The following is a 6234-nucleotide window of genomic DNA, read 5'->3' on the forward strand; positions in this document are numbered from 1 at the left end:
GGATCTTCTGTGGATTGTCAAGGCTATTACAATAAGTGAAAAAAAAGCTAACAGATTAGACACGGTGATTCAAGCCAAATAATGAATATGTTAAAACATAATCATCACCTGATGACATGAGCTTATGTCTGGCTGTTTTAAATCAAACACAGCAACAAACAAAATCTAGTATTAAAGATCTAAGGGTCAAGAGCCCAACTAATGCAAACACTGACCACTATAATGGTTGCTTAAAAATGTTGGTTTTCTCCTTTGGGGATTCTGCTTATTAACATCAGGTGTCTTCAATAATGATCAATCATCACTTTGTTAATCACCTAATTATCTCATTAACTTTAACACTGGCTTCAGTGTTAAAGTTAACACTGAAGCAGTGTATATATGAGTCCACAAATTAACACTGGGAGTGTTAAATTAACACCGGGATTTTGCTGTGTAGGGAAGAGGAAAGGGAAAGACAGGCAGTGGCAAGAGAAGGAGAGGGTGAGGAAGATTTTTCTTGATCAAAAGCAAGTATAATCAATGTGACGATAGCCATTTATACATCAAGCTATTTCACTATTATAATCATGCATTGCCTGTGTGAATGTGCAGATACACCTCATATGCTTAAGCTGCACATCTCTGGTTCGACCTTAGACACAAGCTATAGGAGGGGGGCCTCCACCTTAACTAAGCTGCACATTCCTGGTTTGACCTTAACGTAAATGGCTAATGACAAGTAAACTGGAGGCACAGCCAAAAATGGGAACATTAACCAGACAAGTAAACTGGAGGCACGGCCAAAAATGAGAACATTAACCATATGTATGAAATGTACAGAACACGCCTTCAAGAAAAATATATAAAAGAGGACACCAATAGAGACCCGATAGATTCGCCTGCAGGGTTTCTCATTCTTTGTTACTTTGTTAATAAAGTCTTATCTTCTGGCTTTAAAACCCCAAGACTTATGTGATCTTTCAAAGCAGCGAGGGGAAAACCACCTCAAGGGCAGCAACAGCCAGAGCAGAGAGACACCTGTCTCTTTTTGAAAAACTTGTCAACAAATTCTAAAAAAAATATGTTTTAGTTAAATGTCTTAAATAAATGAATCTGCTTTAAATAAAAAATGAATAAATGTTTTGTATTCTATCTAGGCAATTTATTCATGTAGCAACTGTATTATTTATATTTACAACAAAACACAAATGATATAGCATTTTTTATTGCAGTTGTTTACTATTACAGTCATGCAGTTTAAACCTCAAGAAGAACATACCAACATAATTTTTATATATATATATATATATATATATATATATATATATATATATATATATATATATATATATATATATATATATATATTATATATATATTCATACCTATCTTTATAAAAATGTTTTATATTTGACCTAATGTGTACACTATGTTAAACTGTTTGTTCATCTTTTAGGAAACATGGCAACATCTGGAAAGGGCTACTGTCTATATGTTGTCATGTTCATTCAGACAAGCAGGCAGTCCCTCAGGAGAAGATAGCTGAGCTGCAAGACGTCCTCGGAGATGATTTCCTGATAGGTCCCTGTCATCCACTGGTTCGTTCTCCACGTCATCCTCGCTGCCGTCTTGTCCATGGCTTTCCTCATCCAGGAGATCACCTCCTATCATGCAAATGTTGTGGAGGATGCAGCAGGCAGCAATCACCTTTGGGGCAAACAGTGGCCTGATCTCCAAGGCTCTCAAGAAAATGGCACGCCAGCGTGTCTTTAACATCCCGAAGGCAGGGCCGCCGTTTGTCAACAGGCAAGGCAGGCAACTGCTTGGGGCCCCGAGCCGGCAGGGGGCCCCCGAGAAACGCACCTCACAGTCAAAACCGCAGTGACCGCATGCCCCTCCTCCCCCCTATTCCACAGCGGGCGATTTGCAATGACAGCAATGTCAATGCCAAGGCGACCTCCCTAAGGGGGCCCCATGTCAATCAATGCCATGATCCCACCTTACGTTAACCAGTTTGATGCGCCGCAAAGTAGTGTTTTCGTAAACTGAAGAAAAATGAAGAGGAGCTATCTTTCCGGCAGCGAGAAAAGGAAGAAAAAGAAAGAAGACGAAGAAAAAAGAAAGAAAGAAAGTGGTAAGTGGAGCAGCAGATAATGTTGTACGCATTGTATTAACAGTTAGTTACTGCCGTTATTGAGCAAATGTTATTTTTAAACTGACATGAAGTTAACGCCTGATGTAAGTTAGGCCGCTGCCTGACGTTAGCCTTACTGACGGTAGCTGACGCTAACGACGTTAGCCTAATACATTAGCTCATGGCAACGGGGATGTTAGCCGATAGGTTAGTCTAACGTTAAGTTTGAAACGTAATAACTGTATAATTAGCATGTTTGTTACTTAACAGTTTTGCTATTTAGTAAATGTAGACTCGTGCCCAGGTAGTGGGGCAGTGGACACGGTTATGGTCAGCAAGTTACCAAAAAAAAAAGTAGCTGCAGTAAGCAGTAGCACTCCATATACTTGCTGGCTACCAGGGTAACGTTAATAGAAATAAGTGAGCTAACTATTAACATTATTAACATAGCTAACTATGTTATTAGTCAGTTTTTGTTATTATCAGTATTGATATAGATTAATTGGTAATATATCAGTATTGAAGCCCCTTATCAGTTATTTATATACTGTATTTTTTTCTTTAAAATGTATAGCTTCTTCTAATGCAGTAGCTATTATGCTTTGTGGACATCATGTTTGTTGAAGGTAATGTTAAAAAATGTTATTTAAGAGTTAATAGCTTGCATTAGACTATGAATGCTATGATAGCAATTATTATTGATTGAATAAAGTTATGGCCATGAAGAATAATTTTAAATATTTCTCTCATATTTCTTCAGGATCATTACTTAAATTCATGAAAACAACACAGCCACCAAATACTGACGAAGATGAAAACGGTAAGTCCTGTGTTCCACTTCGATTAATAACTAATAATAAAATGCCCTGTAAACATTCTTTATGACAATATACATAATTTTGTTTTTTGTCAACGCAGCTCCATCGACATGTACTTCCAGTGGGAGAGCCACTGCACCTGGTGATCGTCAAGAGGAGGTAGAGACACCAGAGGCACAATATGTGGCAGCTACTGATGATGGTGAGTTAAATATATTTCAATTCCATTGATATTATGTGAAATGTTCTGAAAAGTGTATTCAAGATATACCCTATTGTTATATATCATTTTAAGACAATCGCCAATTTTAAGACAGTTGTGAAAGTGGTGTGCTGAAGATTTATAGTATATATTTCTCTAGATGTTATTTTTGGTTTTTTATTGTTTTCCTATATTCCCAAAATTCCAATTTTTCATGTGACTTTGCTACCTCAACTTTTTTACTACTTCAGATTATATTTTGTTATAGTGTTTGTTATTAGTCATTTGTTTAGTATTTTATTGTGACTTTGCTACCTCAACTTTTTTACTTCTTCAGATTATATTTTGTTATAGTGTTTGTTATTAGTCATTTGTTTAGTATTTTATTGTGACTTTGCTACCTCAACTTTTTTACTTCTTCAGATTATATTTTGTTATAGTGTTTGTTATTAGTCATTTGTTTAGTATTTTATTGTGACTTTGCTACCTCAACTTTTTTTACTTCTTCAGATTATATTTTGTTATAGTGTTTGTTATTAGTCATTTGTTTAGTATTTTATTGTGACTTTGATACCTCAACTTTTTCACTTATACAGATTATATTTTGTGCTATGTTTATATTGCTTAAGTTATTTACAGTATTGTATTTGTTTGCCCTGTTTATTTATTTTTTTATTATTTTCATATATATTCCCAAAATTAAATTTTTTTATGTTATTTTATATTATTGTAAGGTGTGTTGTGTGTGTGATGTATGCTATATGTGAACATTCCATATAATACAAGTTGTGATTTCATACATTTATCATTGGTGTCGGATTATTTGTGATATAATAATGAAGAATACTTGTGAGAAGGGCCCCCTGGGAGTTTTTGCTTGGGGCCCCAACAGACCCTAGAATCGCCTCTGCCTGTAACATCCAGCCAAGATTCAGTTCCCTCTGATTCGTGTGCTCAATACTACATTTATGAGGTAGCTGTTGTGTTAATTGGTTTATCATCAAATTCAAATGCTCCTGAATTTATCAACAGTACTATTAGACAAATGAAACCGATAACTCATGTTTAGTTACTATATGTACATGTGTTTATTTACATAACATTAATCTAAAGCAGTGTTGACAACAGTGAACTCTACATTAACTCACATAATGTCCATCACTCATTTAGATGTCTGTTTCGTGTTGTGATGGGCTCATTTAATTCTCTCAGAACATATTCCTGTCCGTTGTTAAACATTTAGTAATCATATTTAAGATGTCTATGGTAGCTATACGTAATAAAACGTGTTTTACAGCGAGATCAGAAATATACTTTAGCATTACTGTCTAACGTCTTGGCACCTTATGCAAATCAACAGTTTACGATACAGTAGCTCAACAAATATGATTTTAAGACAGTGAACCGTGTTTCGGTTTGCACCCTGGTCGCGTTTTGGCCTCCTGTGGCCTCCTGGGATTGAAAAGTGTGCATCAGATGAACACTTCAGAATCTGGGCTGAAGCAGTAGGGATTTCTCGCCTACTCTTTTATGAATACTGAGGTTTCGAAGGTACTTCTTTCTTCACATACTTTTTTCCCTAATATATAGTAGGTAAGTAGGCATATTCGAACGCACTTTAAGTATACGTTCGTCCGAATCTAGTGAGAATTAGTGCACTCGCCTACTAATTCTCGCCTACTCTTTTATGAATACTGAACATTCAAACATACTTTTTTCCTCGCCTACTGCTTTTTACCTACTATATAGTATGGAAGTATGCGGCTTAGAACGCAGCGCCTCTCTTTTAAGCGTACCAGCACCTTTCCCGCCTCTGGATGTTTTGACCCTCTGAGTCACCCTCCCGACAGCCTTGCTTTTGATTTGACGCCATGGCTTAGTTGGTTAAAGTGCCTGTCTTGTAAACAGGAGATCCTGCGCTTGAATCCCAGCGATGCCTTTGGTTGCGCGCAAAAAGGTAGCAAAACATGCCCAAGAACCAATTCAGTGAGGTATGGCAATAACTGTCTTACATCAAGTGGAGGAAGCAGGACGTACAAAGTGTTTATTCATGCATCGTCTAAGCCGCCATCCCCACGATTAACATGTGGGTTGGCGCCGTGGCTTAGTTGGTTAAAGCGCCTGTCTAGTAAACCGGAGATCCTGGTTTCAAATCCCAGCGGTGCCTTGCAAATGGCAGCTTGGATCTTTTTGCCCTCCCTTGGACCTGAGGCTCTTACAGTGCCTCTGCCTTTCAAACAACACTGGGCACTGCAATTGTGCAGAGACCCAAGGGCCTGTCCTTCCTGCAGAGAGAGAACGCGCTCTTTTGCTGTTGGACGGTCACAGACTTGGAAGGTCAGCCTGGGTTCGAATCCCAGCAATGCCTCTGGTTGCGCACCACAATACAGCCAACGTCGTGCTTTACCAAAAAACAGACGGCGAAATGGAGACACATAGAAGCTCGAGGACAGCGGGCAGCTTGCCTTGCAACACTACCCTCTCACGTGCTTTTGAAGGATAGCATCGTAGGCTAACGGGTCCCACCAAGGAGGCGCCGTGGCTTAGCTGGTCAAAGCGCCTGTCTTGTAAACAGGAGATCCTGGGTTCAAATCCCAGCGGTGCCTTGGGCGGTTTTCCAGTCCAGCAAACGCAAGCTTTTCCGATAGCGAGTGGTTAATTTTGCAAAACGCCCCGACACAGTTGTCGGCAAACGCCTTAAAGCTGTCCAGCACCCGATCAGCCAACGCCTGGCCTCTTCTCTGGAAGCCTGGATTGTCAGAGTCGCCCTCCCGGAGGGCTAATGTGCTGCCCGGCTAGTCTAGTAAACAGGAGATCCTGCGTTCGAATCCCAGCGATGCCTTTGGTTGCACGCCACAATACAGCCAATTTTCAATACAGCTTTCAAAGGGCTTTACAAGTTCTCAGTGACCCTTATTCCTTGGATCTGATGATGAAGAGCCCTTTGAAGCTGCATTGACAATTAATTTTGGACCTTCAACCTGTTGGCTCCCATCGAAATATGTAGAAAAATCCTGGAAGGTTTTCCTCAAAAACCTTTTTGACAGAAAAAGAGACATATAAGCATCTTGAATGACAGAGGGGTGAGTGAATTATCA

At 38.9% G+C, this 6234-nt stretch overlaps 1 non-coding gene across 1 annotated transcript; it reads left to right on the forward strand.

The window, feature by feature from the left end:
* Positions 1–5668: 5668 nt before the first annotated feature.
* On the forward strand, positions 5669–5742 carry trnat-ugu (transfer RNA threonine (anticodon UGU)). The gene has a single exon. It is a non-coding gene; the product is annotated as a tRNA-Thr (tRNA).
* The last annotated feature ends 492 nt before the right edge of the window (positions 5743–6234 follow it).

The sequence above is a fragment of the Garra rufa genome, chromosome 1 (genome assembly GCF_049309525.1).
Source record: "Garra rufa chromosome 1, GarRuf1.0, whole genome shotgun sequence".
NCBI classification, from domain to species: domain Eukaryota; kingdom Metazoa; phylum Chordata; class Actinopteri; order Cypriniformes; family Cyprinidae; genus Garra; species Garra rufa.